At 47.3% G+C, this 15,102-nt stretch overlaps 1 long non-coding RNA gene across 2 annotated transcripts; it reads left to right on the forward strand.

Annotated features, from left to right (window-relative positions):
- The first annotated feature begins 422 nt into the window (after nt 1-422).
- On the forward strand, nt 423-8,312 carry LOC147582323 (uncharacterized). 2 transcript variants are annotated; one of them, XR_015248977.1, is made up of 3 exons: nt 423-534; nt 789-904; nt 7,901-8,312. It is a non-coding gene; the product is annotated as an uncharacterized LOC147582323 (long non-coding RNA). The 2 variants fall into 2 exon arrangements; XR_015248976.1 differs by lacking the exon at nt 7,901-8,312 and having other exon boundaries at nt 789-1,094.
- Nucleotides 8,313-15,102: the final 6,790 nt, after the last annotated feature.

Consider the following 15,102-nt stretch of genomic DNA (forward strand, 5'->3'; position numbering starts at 1 on the left):
CCCTTCTGCTTACTAAGAGCAACTTCTTTGTTCAGTGTTAAGATTAGTGAATTACTCTGACATTGTCTAATTTGAAAATTCAAACTAGCCATATTCCCGATGTGCTTTGGAAATCCTATCTTAGTAATGACAATAATAGATAAAACACAATATACCAGGCACTATCCCAAGTACTTTAAATATGTTAACTTGTTTATTTCTCATAATAATATTATGAGATAATTAATATTTTTACTGCTACATTACAGAAGGGAGAACTAAGGCATAGAGATACTAAGTAATTTGCCCAAGATCAGAGTCAGTAAATGATAGAGCTCGGATTCAAACTTAGCAGTCTGGCCTCTTAACTACTACCCATGCTACCTCATAAAGCTCAGAAAAGATTATTGTGTACCCCCTCATATGTAATTATGCTGTCATATCTCCTCCCAGGATACTATGAGAACCCTCTCCTTTACCCCCTTATCATTATAATGCATGTCTGGGGTTTACCTATTACACACTGAAAAAAGAATTAGGAAACCTTTGAAAGAGGTGAGTACTAGAAATAAAGATACTGAAGCTATAGTAAGAAACAGGAAGTAAGCGATGTTTGAGTCAAACTCAGAAGGGTTGGAGGGGGAAGTGGAGGAGGAAAGGAGGGTCTTATCAAGGACTGTGAAATCGTAAGTGGGTACCATACAAAGGAAGATGAATAGGAACACTCAAAATCATAAAGGTGTCATATTCACCAGTAGAATTTTATTTGAAGTCTAGCAGGTGTTTTGTGTTGTTTTGTTTGGAACTAGACAATCTGATTTGGAAGAAATTGATTTCTCAAAATGGATCTGGAAGAGCAAAAGGTCCAAGAATAACTGAGAAGCAATTCTGAAAAAGCAGAGCGTGGAACAACTTGCCCTACCAGGTATCAAGATTTATTATCAAAATATTTCATAATGAGGACAACAGAGTTTGGGCAAAAGGATAAACCAATGGAACAGAACAGAAAGCCTAGCCACTGGCCCACCCATGTTTGGAAACAATACCAGTTACAGATGGTGTTATAAATCCATGTGGAAAGGGTGGTCTATTTAATAAATGAATCCTAGGAACAACTTTTGTCCATATGGAAAATACAAAATTAGATTTCTCCCTTAAATCAACCCTATATAAAGAACTAAAAACAAAAGGAAAAATTTTAAAGCATAAGATGAAAATGTAGAAAAATTCTTTATGACCTTAAGAATAAGGAGCAATTTCTCTTTAAAAAAAAATAGAAAACGTGAAAATTTGATAATTTTGACTACATTAAAGTTAACTTCTGCATAAGAAAAGGCCACTATAACAAAGTGAAAAACAAGCCATAGCTTGGGAGAAGGTACTTGCAGTGAGTGTAATGTATAAAGAAACCTCTCAAATTAATTGGAAAAAGATATATAGCATTGGAGAGAAATGGGAAAAGAATATAAACTATTGATTTGTAGAAGAGGAACCCCAGAAGGTCAATAGAAATACAAAAAGATTCTTGCTTCCACTATAAAGCAAAGAAATACAAATCAAAACATTGATAAAATACCATTTACACCTACCAGATCAGCAAAAATTTATGTCGGCCAACGCCAAGTGTTGGCAGAGCTGTTAAATCACGGAAACTCATTCCCTGCTAGTGGGATTGTAAGTTGGTACAAGTACTTTGGAAAGTTGTAGGTGGTCATGTCCAGAAATTCTTCTCCTGGGCATCTAGTCCTGTATGTGAGCACGAAGAGACATGTATTAAGATGCTTGCTATAGCATGGAGATCAATAAGAGAATGGATAAGTAAATCATATTACAGTTATACAATGCAATATAGTCTAGCATGTGTCAGCATAGATAAAAATCTCACAATTGGAATGCGAATCTCACATTTTTAAGGGAGAAATGAACACTGCAGAAGATTATGATATTGTATATATACACATACATAGTTTAAAAGCTGGCAGGGAATAATAATACTTTATAATGTTTTTGGATACATAAAAATGCAATAAAATAGTAAAAAACGTAAAAACACACATGAGGATGATTAACACTGAATTCAAAACAGTGCTTAGGGGCACCTGGGTGGCTCAGTCAGTTGAGCATCTTACTCTCAATTTCAGCTCAGGTCATGATTGTATGGCCTTGAGATGGAGTCCCGGGTCGGGATTGTCTCTCTCCCTCTCTGTCCCTCCCCCGCTCTCACAAGCTCTCTCTCGCTCTCTCTCAAAATAAATAAGTAAACTTAAAAAATAAAACAGTGCTTAGCTCTGGGAAATGAGGGAGGAGACGGGCTGGGGACGAGTCCAGAGGGGAACTCCATTGTATCTCTAATATTTGCTGTCTTTGAAGTAGAAAGACAGGAAGCAAATAAGGCAATATGCTGATATTGGCTAAAGCTGATGTGGCCATCATTAGCTCTGCCCACCGAATATCTCCGGCTCTCTGCCTTCCTTGCAATGGTAGGATTACATGTCCCATCCCCTCTGAGGTTAGGCGTGGCCTGGAGACTTACTTTGGCCAATCAGCTGGAGTGGATGTGACTTATGTTTCTGGCCTCAGGGGCCAGTGCATGAAAGTTTTGGCCAACATAGCAGCACAGAGTCAAAGCTTCTCTCTTCCCCAGTCCTTGAGCGGACATGATATCCTCAGACAACCCATGGAGGACAGGTGGATGAGTAAGAAATGAACCTTTATTGCTCTCAGCTACTGAGATTTGGGGATGTTTGTTAGGACAGCATAACCATGTCTGTTCTGATACAGCTGGGAAGTTTATCCACAGGGGTTCACTGTATTGGTCTCTGATTTTATCTACATGTTGAAAAATTACGAATAAAAATTTTATAGTTCTTAAATTAGGCTGGATTAATCATAGTTCTCAGGCCATAGCTCACTATCTTTACAGGTCTGTGCAAGGTCCCTCTCTTATTGTCTTAATAAGTGCCTCAGACTCTGGCTGGAAGCAATGTGAACCTACAGGAGATGTTGATAAAGGGGACGAGTGATACGCTCGCCCTCCCAGCCTGAGTCCAGGTTCCCTCCAGTGCTGTGTGCTAGCCTGCAGCGTCTCTCAGCAGCTAGTAGGAACCAGAAACCCAGTTGGAAAATCTTAGCTCTTCTCCAGAGAAGTGTAAACAAGAATGGTAATGAATGCAGTGGCCCCCAACTGGTGCTGACTCTTTGTGTGGCTTTTGGAAAAATTGTTTTGCTCTTGATTCCCAACTCTCTGATGTGTCTGAAGGGAGAAGCCTTGTCCCCAGGCAGTCCCCTTTCCTGCCCCTTGGAGCCAACACCTGTCCTGCATCCCCACCAACCAGCCACTGTGTCCTCAGATACAGGTCACCTCGGCAAGATATGCTAGGAAAATTTTCTCACCCACATCTTGGCTTTCAGGTTCCTTTCGAGAGCTGCCTGCAAAACCCACAGGGAGTGAAAACCCCGGAAAGAGGTAGGGAGGAGGGGGCACAGTGCCGTGGAGAAGGAAGAGAAACTCAGGCTCCCGGCCAGTTCTGTTCCATACTATGCAGCAAAACACAAGTGGCCTGAAAGTCACCGTGAAATGCAATGCCTTTGAGAAGTTCCGTGGAAAGAATGATATCATGGCCAACCACTCCCTGCACCCCGCCCCCCCCCCAACCTTTTTTCCAGTGGGAGTGAGAAATAAATAGACTGACACATTTTCCAGTCAGGGAGCAATTCTGGAGAGCAAGTTTACCTTGGCACAGGCACTCAGGTGGGGCTGTGAGAAACCTTATCTGTGCTTGCCCAGTATATGAGGAGCTCTCATCTCCCCGGAGCCTTGGCCACCTCACAGGTGACCGCAGAAGGCAGGTGAGCATGGTGAACAGCAGGCTGGCCAGAGCCACCGCAGAGTCGGACTGGCCCCAGGAGCGGGCTGTGTTAGGTAAATATTGCCTGCATTTGATTGACGGGCTCATTACTGACTTTGTTGGTTGCCAAGAGAAATGCCATCCAATCCACCGGATTCAACGGTAAAATTGACGTTCCTTAACTCGATGATTCTCAAACTGTAATGTGCATATGGTCACCTGGGGATCTCGTTAAGTTGCAGCTTCTGATTCAGCAGGTTGGGGCAGGGCTGAGGAATCACATTTCTAACAAGCTGCTGGGCCAGTCTACAGACCACACTGAGAGCTAACAAAGTCTTAGGGTGCAGATGACTGTGTGCATTTTACACAGTCGAAATAGTTACTATTTAAGGAGCTCCATCTTGACTCTGTGACAGGTGCTGGACCAGGTGGTTTCTGGCCTCTAGCTCTTGTCCTCTTCGTGCCAGCTCCGTGAGGGAGGTGTTATTATCCCCACCCCTCCTTGACAGGTGAGGAAATAGAGGCTAAGAGAGGTTAATTCGTGCTATATACATGTCATTTCCAAGAGATTTCATTACCTTCCCTCCCTTCCCAGTGATCTGAAATAACCCGAAGACAAAGGATAATAAACACCCTGTAGTCGGGCTGGGTGATTCTGCCCGTGGTGATTTGCCCTCTTGATACCCGAGAATGAGTAATTCCTTTTGTACAGAATTGTGAGAGCCAAGCACAGGAGTGCAGGAACCCTAGAATTAATATCTGGCCTAGCAAGTCCTGGCCTCCGTAGAGACAGCAAGTCAGAAGGGTGGACAAGCCTTGTTTTAAATCCCTCTGGTGCTCATGTGTTCACCCCTACGACATGCCGTTTGGACTCTTAATACCTGGAGCAGATGCTTTGATGTGTCAGCTTGGAAAGAATGCCTCTGTGCCTCTTAGGACCAGTCAGGATTGCAAGAGGAAAAAAAAAAAACTGCCCCAGCCTGTGGGAACACCAAAGTGATGGCAATTATAATTGGACTGACTAACTGACCTGGAGACATTAAATATCTCGAAGCACTGTGATGTGCGCTTACAAAAGCCAGACAGCCTCCAGGTATGGACTTGCATCCTGTCCAGATCTTAAGGAGCAAGGCAGCCCTCCTGGCCGGTCCTGGCCAGGCACTATGCATAGCAAAGCGGGGACAATGAGAGACTCCCCTGCAGACAGTCGGAAGACCTGATTTTTGGTGGCCACTCAACAGGTCAGACTTCCCCAGGACGCCACTAGCATTTGAACCTCACCCATGGCAGTTTGGAGATGTGACCATGATTTGCACTGTAGGGTAGGGAAGGCCAAGTTCAGGCCCTCCCAGAGACCGATCACCACTCCATCCTGGGGAGTTGTTACACAGAAGAAAACACTCAGAAAACGCATTGGAGGCCTCCAAAGAAGTCAGATATACTATTGTTGTTTACATATTACATCATTCTAGAGAGCATTTGAGGGAGTTTACAGACACCACGTAAAATAGAACAAAGTTGAAAACAAAATAAGAGAGATTATGGGGGGAAATAGAGGTAAAAGGGAAAAAGCCTGATGTGGTTAATACCTCCTCAAATACCGTGAGGTCCTGTGTCCTTGGACTAAGGCTTCCTCACATCAGGCTCCAACTCCCTAACCTATAGAGTGAAAGTGCAAAGAAAAGCACCCACGGCACCGACGACGTGCAAAAAAGCAGCAGGACCTTCAGAGAGGTGCATCCATTCCTGGCGCTGAGGGTCCCCAGGGGGAGAATCGGAAGACACAGTGGAACGTCATGAAGTGTGTCCTCGACGCCAGCTCTGTGTTGCTTTGTGGGGATGTTTCCTAGAACACCCCAGTGCAGGCTCATGGACACGACAGTGCGTGGTCCACAAAGAGCAATTATGGAAGAATCCAGAATTGCCCCTGCTGAGCTGGCTTACTTCCACAATAAGAACCTGAAGAGCTGACTTCTGAGGCCCCCTGGGCCCTTCCCCTCTGGAAATCTAAAGTCAGTCTTTTCACCAGGTCTGGTGTCGCCTTCACTCCATGCTTTGGGGAGTGAGCCCCTCGATGTCCCAGCAAACCTGCAGATGGTGGTGGGCAAGTTGAGGGGCACCACAGCCCCATCCCCAGGCTGGGAGCAGTGGTGTCCCCACCATGATCTGCTGGGCACAGAGCAGTCTCCTTTCTGAGAACGAGCACAGGCCAAGGAGCCAGAGGCCCAGACCAAGTGCTGGTCCTGAGCTCACCACTCACTGACTGTCACAGCTGAGGCAAGGCAACTCCTCTCTCTGGGCCTTAGTTCTGTCACCCGCAAATGGAGATGAACTAGCATTTCGTCTGTGCCCTCCCTGAGGACTCCCTGAGCCCGCAGGCCTCTGCGATGCATGCATGGCAAACTGAAGTGAGGCCATAAGTGGAGTTGCAAGCTTTGGGATCTGTGGTAGAAATAGAAATGTGCCACCTGGATCCCCAGCCAGAGGAGGGCCCAGGGCCCAGCTGTGGTGAGTGGGGTCAGCAGACGGCCTCCAGCTGTCAGCTCTTTAAGGTTGGCACCAGCCAAAGACAGCCATCTCTCTCAAGGTCATGCCCTTCCCCGGGACAGCCCACACTGTGGACCCAACAAGGCAGAGGAAAGAAGGCACTGGAATTTTGTCTCAATGCTGGGCATTCTGACAGGTAAGATTTGCTCCGAAGCTCCCCATAGGATTGGCCGAGATTTGTGGAGTCTGCATTTCCGTTAGACTTCCTTCTGGAAGCCTGCTTCTTCCCCTGCCTCTCCTGGGTGTTGGTCCCAAACCCTGTCTCCACATCTGCCTCTGAAGAACCCATCCACAACAGCATCCAAGCACCCACAGCGCCCAGACTGGCCAGGCACCAGGCCTTCAGAACAGAAGCTTGGGCTTCCATGGACCCAAGAGTGAAAGAGAGAACTGGTGTGGAATGTGTGTTAGCATGTAGCCATTGCTACAGCTCAGGGGTGGTCATCTCCTGGGAACCCCACCCACCTGAAAGGCCGGACCCCCTTCTCCCCAGACCAGCCCCTTCTGCACTTCTGCTTTTTCAGCAGGTGCTGCCAGCTTTGCAATGGCTCAGGCTCAAGAAACCCGTCTTCTCCAATTCTCTTTCTCTTCTGCTCCCGCATCCAAACAAGTACTGAAACCTCCACCTTTGCATTGCCTCTGCCATCACCTGCCCCTCCCGCGAGCGCCAGCTCCCCCTGGGGCCATTGCAGTAGCCTCCTGCAGAACCCCCTCTCGAGCTCACCCCTCCTTTCTGTCCGATGGCTAGCACCCCGCCCCTTGTGGGCTCCTATCACTGAGAGGCCTCCCCTGCTCCCCAGCGTGGCTCTGTAGGAGGAAGAGAGTGTTGGGTGTGTTGAAATCACACCAGTCCCTCACACCTGTTTCCCCCGAAGTCACTGGGAAGTGTTTGTTGCTGTTTGTCACAAATACCTACACACAAACAAAGGTGGTAAAACAATGTGAGGTGGATGAGACGTCTCTGTTTCTATCTGGATTCAGGTCAGTGTGATTTCCCTACCTCAGACCCAGAAGACGGCACTTGTCAGCTTCTGAGGTGTCGCTGGCACATAAGTGCGTGTGCTTGCGTGGACGTGTGGAGCCCCGACGACAAAAGGAGAGCCGGGTGATTCGTTGGCACTGGATACCAGGGTATTGAGAAATACTCTGTAATACAAATGGCTTTAAAATGGCCACATCGTCGTGTGTAGACCGGCAGGCTGTGCGTGTCGGAGACCATATACCTGCTGGTGAGGGCTAGTATAACCTCCCTGGACTGCCACAGTGGCTCACGAGCCAGGATGCTTCTAGCCAGGGTGACGGCAAGTACGAGAGCCAGGGCAAATGCTCCAAGAAAGTGCTGGAAAGAGGGAGAGATGGGATATCAACCATTAGACTTAGCGTCCTTCTCTTCTAAGAGAACTGGCTTGGCCTCACTTTCCCAGAAACCCAGAGAGGGCTGCTGCCCTTGTTTTCCTGTTAACAAGCAATACAATGAAGTAAGTGAGTTTCACTTTCCCTTCTCTATACTCTTCCTCTTCGAGCAGATCCAATGGAGGATGATTTAATATCGCACCTTTCTGCTGAGGAAGCCGAGAACTCGCCACTAGTACGTCCTTACTGCGCAGTGAGCCGAGGGCAGGAAACGTCAGGCCCATTTTACGGAGAGTAGACTGAGGCCAAGTGATGAGGCCTGTTCATTCTCTTGTTGAGAATGCCAGACAACATCATAATTTGTAGTGATTATGAATCTTTGTAGTTTCTTCTTGTTATTTTTTTTTATTAGTGAAAAACATTTTATTGTTGTTAGAAAACGTTGTTTGGAAATGTTACCCAATATACAACTGGAAATCAAAGCCATGAATAAGAAATATGTGCGAAATAAAATGCAAGTCACTATTAATCTGCTTGCTATAGAGAACACTTAAATAAAACAAAATACATACACATTATACCACATTAACTCTGATGTTGTAGGACCTATTTCTATCATTAAGATGAGCTTTTTGTAAATTTGTAAACATACTCTGAGGTATAGAGGGAGAACATTCTCCCCCTCTGCCAGGGACGTTGGTATCTATTTTTTTAAATTTTTAAAAATTTTATGTTTTTAATTTACATCCGTATAGTTTCTTCTTTTTAAATTGAGGAATTATTAAGCATTGCGGAAGGTTGGGGTCCTGCAGATGAAAGCAATGAAACGAGAATGACCCCTGTGTAGGGGACCCTCTCGGGGGAAACTGGAAGCAAGGTGAGTCAAGGCTCTCACTGGTGCCTCTCCAAGCACTCTGCAATTCAAAAGAGCAGGTGGCTGCGAGTGAGGAATGCCCACCCCCCCCAAACTCCAGAGAGACTCAAGCACACATAATGCCCTCTTTAGCTGTTTTCAATAGTAACATCCGGGGCATTTAAGCACGCATCTAGCTAGAAAACAGTCTTGGGAGAATCTCCTTGCATCTTTCTCATTTGTTTCCCAAGAGAAGGCCAGGATGAAAAGGAATGAGGTAGGGCAGGTGGCGAGTGCAAGGCTGGGTTGCTGCAGCGGTGCAGGCTTCAGAAGTGGGGGTGGAGGGTGCCCAGCTGCCCCACCGTCCCCAGTAGCTGACGCGGCTCCTGCCTGAACCCATACTGTACCAGTCCACATGCTCACGAGGCTAAGAAGCCCTGTGTGGGAGCCTCTGCTGCCCCGAGGGCCTCATTAAGCATGTGAAAAGGCATATGGCCTTTCTCACTGTCAAGGCTTGTCGTCGGCTTTGCTCAGGCTGCTGCAGGACTTCTCCGCTGGTGCACACCTGGGCTGCCTGGCCTGGTTTGGGCCTGGGCAGGTGCACTGGGTGCCTGGGGCCCACTCAGAGGAGTCCCCGTCAGTCCGAAGCTCTGTACCTTCTTGGCAAAAAGGGAGAGGGAGACCATTTCCCCCCTCGCATTGATCACTGGGTTTAATCCACTGGAGTGCTGTTGCCAGATGACAGCTGGGGGCAAGGATTCCAGTCAGATCCCTCCAGAAGGAAAGCCCCCTGGCTGCACCCACCCCCACCCTTTGAGTTGTTCGCTTCTTGCTCTGTCTTACCCTGGCATGGTTTCCCCGCAGACTTCTGCCATCAATCATCACCAGTCTCTGTGACCACCGAACTCCCTCCTCTCACCCATTTACCCTGCCGGAAATGCCATTGTTCCACGGAGGCCCTGGAAGCATTGTAGGTGTCTCTCTCTCACCATAGTGTGAATTTATGTGTCAGGTCAAGTGTGCTTACCTCGCAGCTGCCTGGATTAGGGATTGGAAAGACAGATACTCGAGTAGGAAAGGAAAGCACGTTTTTGGAGCTTGCGAGGCTGTTATGAAGGGAGCACGGGTGTCTGGAGATCAGTGGGCGCCCAGGGCGGGTCAGAGAGAGGTGTGAAATGAGAGGGAGTGGAAAGGGGAAGTCTCAGAAGACACGGTTCACATAAACTCAATTTGACCTACTTAACACTTCTGCCTGGGCCACCACCTAACTGGAAAAGAAATGCCGATATTAACTCAGTGTAGAGGTGAGGGACATTTTCCTGCTAGAAATTCTGTGCACAGTCCATTCTGCAGAGTGCAAGGACCTTTACTAGCCAATAGGTTTTCCATTCAGCGTGCACATTTGGAGTGGTGGGGGGCTCCAGTGCTCCCTCCCAAGATAAAGATTCTTCTGCTCACTCCTAGCTCCCAGCACACCCCTGGCACTTTTTCACCCCCGGGCCTTTATTTTTGCTGTTCTTGTAGATAGGATTGCCCTTCTCTGGCTTCTACCCATCCTTTGAGGCTGGCTCAATGGCATCCTTTCTCTTTAGCTTTTCCTGATACCATTCATTCATTCATTCATTCATTCAACAAACATGTCTTGAGTACCTACTACATGCAAGGCACTCTTCTAGGTGATGACGTCGAGCAGTTAATGAAACAGACTCAGTCCTTACCCTTATAGAGCTCATATTCTGGTGGTCAGCACCCCTCTTCCCAAGAGGAAAGGAATCACAGCCCCCACCATGGTCACTTGTCTCTACTGCAGTGGTTATCTTATGGCCTCAGAGGGGGCTGACATCTGGTCCTCCTAGTCTCCCCAGTGATGGACCCCATGCCAAGCACCAGAGGCAGCCCCCGATTTCTTTATATTATATAAGGAGCTCAAGGGGAACAAATCTGGTAGGATAGGCAGAGGCGAGGGGGCTTATATGCAAACTCATATGCAAAACTTACATGCATGTGTGCCGTTTTTCCTCAGCCTTATGATTGTGTAAGGTATAACTAAAGTAATTTAAGGAATTTGTCTTAAAGCTGTGTCGGCCTGGCAGATACACAGTTATCACGTAGAGCGTGTTTATTTGGGTGGCTTTGAGGGGTGATGGATTTAGGAGAGCCCAAGTTCCCCTAAGTGATTCCTTGGAGCCACCAGCAGCTGGCACACAGTAGGTGCCTAAGGCCTGGTTGAATTGCTGCTGAAAAAGGGCAGGAAAGTGTAACATGGACCCAGCTATCTGATCCCGAGGCTGGGCACTCTGTGGGTGTGAAACACACCTAGGGCTCCAGCGAGCTGGTGTGAGCTCGGGTTACAGTTGGCACAGGAGGTCTGAAGGAGCTCTTCGCTGGTGCATAATTCACTGCTCCTCCACAGAGGGGCCACGGGTGTGAAGCCAGGAGGGACGCCGCTGCCCCTGGAGGAAGCAGGGTGACATCCTGTCTATTTGAAAAGAAAACCGAAAGTCCTGTCCTTCACGAGAAACTATTGTGTTTTCCTAACTCACAGGTATGCCAGAGTTTCTCTGGTCCAGAGTTGTGGGTGACATAGGGGGAGTTGGGGGAGGGGCAGACAGGGGGGTGTGAAGGGAGTTTGGATGGTTCCATGGTCTGTGCTCTTTGTCTAATTCAGGGAAGGTAGCAGCCTGCTGGAGCCCACCCCAAGGATCCCTGTGCTATATGATATATGTCCTGGTGAGAGGTACCTCTTTTCTGGCTGTTAAAGTGCATTCCTGTGTAGATGTGGAAAGAGAGAAAGCACGCTAGAGCCAGAGCTAGGATCGGAATGTGAGCATTTCCTTAATTGGACACGAGTGCCTTGAACTGGCTCCAGTTTTAGTGTTTTCTTTCAAGAGCCTGGACCCTAAAGATTCCATAGAGTTTTCTTTCTCTAAAAATCCCCTTGGTTCAAAGGCCCCTTGATAGAAATAAAGAAAATGCCAGGGCCGAATCTCTTTGATATGTGGGAAGGCAAAAGCTTGTGGGCTGGCAGATCCCAGCCTTCTTTTGGGGGTGGGAGGTGGGGTGAAGGGATTCTGGGTGGAAAGAAGGAGCCCCCCCCCCAAGATAGCACAGTGCAAGAGTACCCACATGCTTTATGTCGGGCCTCAGAGCCCTGATGATAGCATGCAAAGCCCTTTCCCCTGAGCATTTATAGAGCAATTTCTCTTTGCCTTATTAGTGTCCTGAGAACTAAAAAGATTCCTGTTGCCTGCTTTATTGCTTTAGGAGTCTGGGACTCCTAAGAGAGCAGTCATGCAATGTGCCTGAGAACGGACAGCAAAGTGAGTCAAAGGCTAGAGGATTTGGTCTGGTGGGCTTGGGTTGTTTGTGCATGGACTGATTCCCTGACGGCTGAGGTGGGAAGCATGCCCACACACAGGCCTTGCTCACTCGTAATGCGTCCAGAACACAGCTGGACATGTGCTGCGGAGCACCGAAGACTGGAGGAACTCTTGGGGGGGTGAGGGGTGACGTGGGGACACTGGGGCCACCACAGCACCCACCGGCCAGAGCTTCACTGCTTGCCTCCATTGTCTGTCCCACCCGGAGCGGGAAGCTTCAGTCAAGGGACTCCAGGGGAAAATGGGGCAGTCCGTGGTTGAACTGAGTGAAAAACCAAAGCAGATGCAATCAACTCTGCTGAACCCCATATTTCCCCCCAAGCACCTTAAAAACAAGCCCTGTATCTGCTCAGTGCTTTCCAGCTTACCAAGTGTTTTCATAACTCTATCTCGTTTCATCCTTACATCAACCCACACACATTCTTGCCTTTCAGATTTCTTATGTACTCAAACGAGTTTCACTGAAAAAATTGGCTAGAAACTCCCCTTCTCCTACTCACTTTTTTTTTTTAACCCCACGCCTTTGACATATCTTTAAGAAGCTCCCAGATTCCCAGGGTGGGTGGGAAATGTTTTTATTCCACCAGCCCTACCTCACTGGATGGACTCCAGTAGTCCTGGTCTTTGCCATTGGAACTAACATTGTAATATTCAGTTTGTAGTTTCTCTGTTAAAACAAATCAATGAAGCCACAAGGGCCAGGATGAATGTGGGATTGTGGGGAAAACATAGGCTTTAGAACCAACAAGACCCAGAGTCAAATTCTGGTTCAGCCATTTGCGAGCTGTGTGGCCATGGCCCGCTTAATCTCTCAGAGCCTCTCTTCCTTCATCTGACAAATGGAACAGTGCCTATGTCTTAAAGTCATTGCGAGGCACAAATGTGCATCTGAGTGTACTTAGCTGCTTCATGAAGTCCCTTACGGCTAACCAGAGGCACCACTGCTAGGCAGATTACATACAATACTGTCTTTTTGCAAGGCAGGGGGAGGATAAAGCATGGAACCAGATTGCTAAATGAATTTAGATGGAGACTTTTTAACTTAATGACTAATTAGCTACGTGGCCTGCATACCTGGCACAGTGGTGCCAGAGGGAACTCTAACAATATATAAAGGAATTTTTATTTTAGGCATGAGAGAGAAAGAGCTGGGAAACTGGATGTATGTGATGTTGGAAAGCAAGGCAGGGCTGATCACACTTGGATATCTATTGAAGCAGAATTGCACTGGGACCCGTGAGTTCCCGGGGACAAAGGTGGAAGACGGAGGGAGTGCAGAAGGATGTTTAGTTCACTGGGCTGCACATAATAGAAGCTCAGTGAATGTCAGTTGTGGGCTGATGTGGTTTGGAGACTCCAGGTCCTGTGTTTCACTTCTGCTGCTGACTTCTCGGCAGAGGCAGCGCAAGACATAGAGTGGTAGTGGAAAAAACATTGGCCCAGTGGTCTGCAGGCCTGCGTTCAGATTCCATCTACACCATTCAATAGCCTGGTGACCTTGGACATGCCATTTAATCTCTTAGGTGTCTTCTCACTTGTAAAATGAGGAGACTGGACTCGGTGATTTGGAAGGTCTCTTAGCTCTAAGGTTCTGGGGCTCTATGTTAACTTCATTCACTGGTGTTTCTGTTTATTTATTCGAAGGCAGTAGGGACAGAAGGAAGATATCCTATCTCACAGGATATTGGGAAGCATGTTCAAATACCCTGTGTCTTTACAGAGCTGATCCAGAGCAAAGTAGCAGAGTAGCTGTGTGATCTTTGGCAAGTGCCGTAATTTATTCCAGTCTCCGTTTGCACACTGTAAGCTAGGGACTGTATGTAGTACTGTGGTAATCTTCTTACATTCTTCCCAAAGCCGAGATCATGAAAATGCTTTGAAAAACTGCAAGGCGTTACAAAAAGTATTACGATCGAGAAATGCCATAGTTGTTATGCCGAAGTTTAGCCCCTGCCTCCCATATTTTCATGTGAATGAATGCACCACTGTGGCTCCAGTGGGGAAACAGAAAGTGTAGATTTGGGGTTCTAACCCAAGGCTTGCTTTCCATTCCAACTTACTGACAAGAGGTAAAGTTAGTTAAAATGGCATAATACAAAGTTTCCTCAAGAGGAGGCATCAGGTAGTTAGTTACCTGAAGGTTCTCCAATGTAGGAAATTTGCAGGAGGCCAGACATCTGCTGGCAGAGGCCTTACTTCCCAACCTCTTCAAAATGAGGCCATTTTGACACTTTAAGGGTGTGTGTGTGTGTGTGTGTGTGTGTGTGTGTGTGTGTGTGTGTGTTGCAGGGGTCGGGGGTAGCTTTCTGAGTAAAGAAAACCTCACAAGCAATAATCACAAACATGTAACGTGGCACTGTTGGTATGTAAAAGTGGTGAGTCAGTCTTTCATCCCAGGTCTTGCCAGGGATTGCTTCCGGGGAGAAATGGCAGAGGGCATTGGTTCTGCTCTCCCAGGGCTTACCTCAGGCCTTGTCAAGTTTCAACCTGGAAACCAGCTCTCCAAGCATTGGCTTCTCCTTTGGCTGCGGAGATGACAACATGTCACACAGCCTTCCAGAAATTTCTCCACCTTATGCAAAAGGCATGAACGCCCCCCCCCGCCCCCCCACCCAGCTGTTAGCAGTAACCCCATACTGGAGCATCTCCGCTTAGCACGTGTCCATAGAAGCATCGACCTCCATCAGGACACTACCTGGAGAGGAGCAGCATGAAGGTGGTACTGGGCAGCATAAATCAATTTGTGATTTATCTTACTGGGTGGAGTTGGGGTGGGGAGAAGCTCCTGAATTTCTCTGGCTGAAAGGAACAGCTTGTGGGGAGGGGCTTGAAGCTGTGTTTTCATAGGAAGTACACTGTTTATAACTTAGGTTGTATATATATGACTGACTAAAAATAGCAAAGTTATTTTTATTTAATTCTTATCCTTATTTTTATTTGGGCTTCCTCATGGTCCTGCCACTGTTAAACCCTCACCATCAATCCTACCATCCTTTACCTGAGATAAGTGTATGTATTTCCACTTTTAAGCACATATCTATGGATTTAATACGTCCACCACCTTTCAAGGAGCTAACTTCAAAAGCACGTTCAATTTTGCCAAGTTTTTGATAGCTCCCCCTTCCTCTTCTTCATACACACA

This window comes from Puma concolor, chromosome A3 (genome assembly GCF_028749965.1).
Source record: "Puma concolor isolate L17-30 chromosome A3, mPumCon1.1.hap2, whole genome shotgun sequence".
Taxonomy (NCBI): domain Eukaryota; kingdom Metazoa; phylum Chordata; class Mammalia; order Carnivora; family Felidae; genus Puma; species Puma concolor.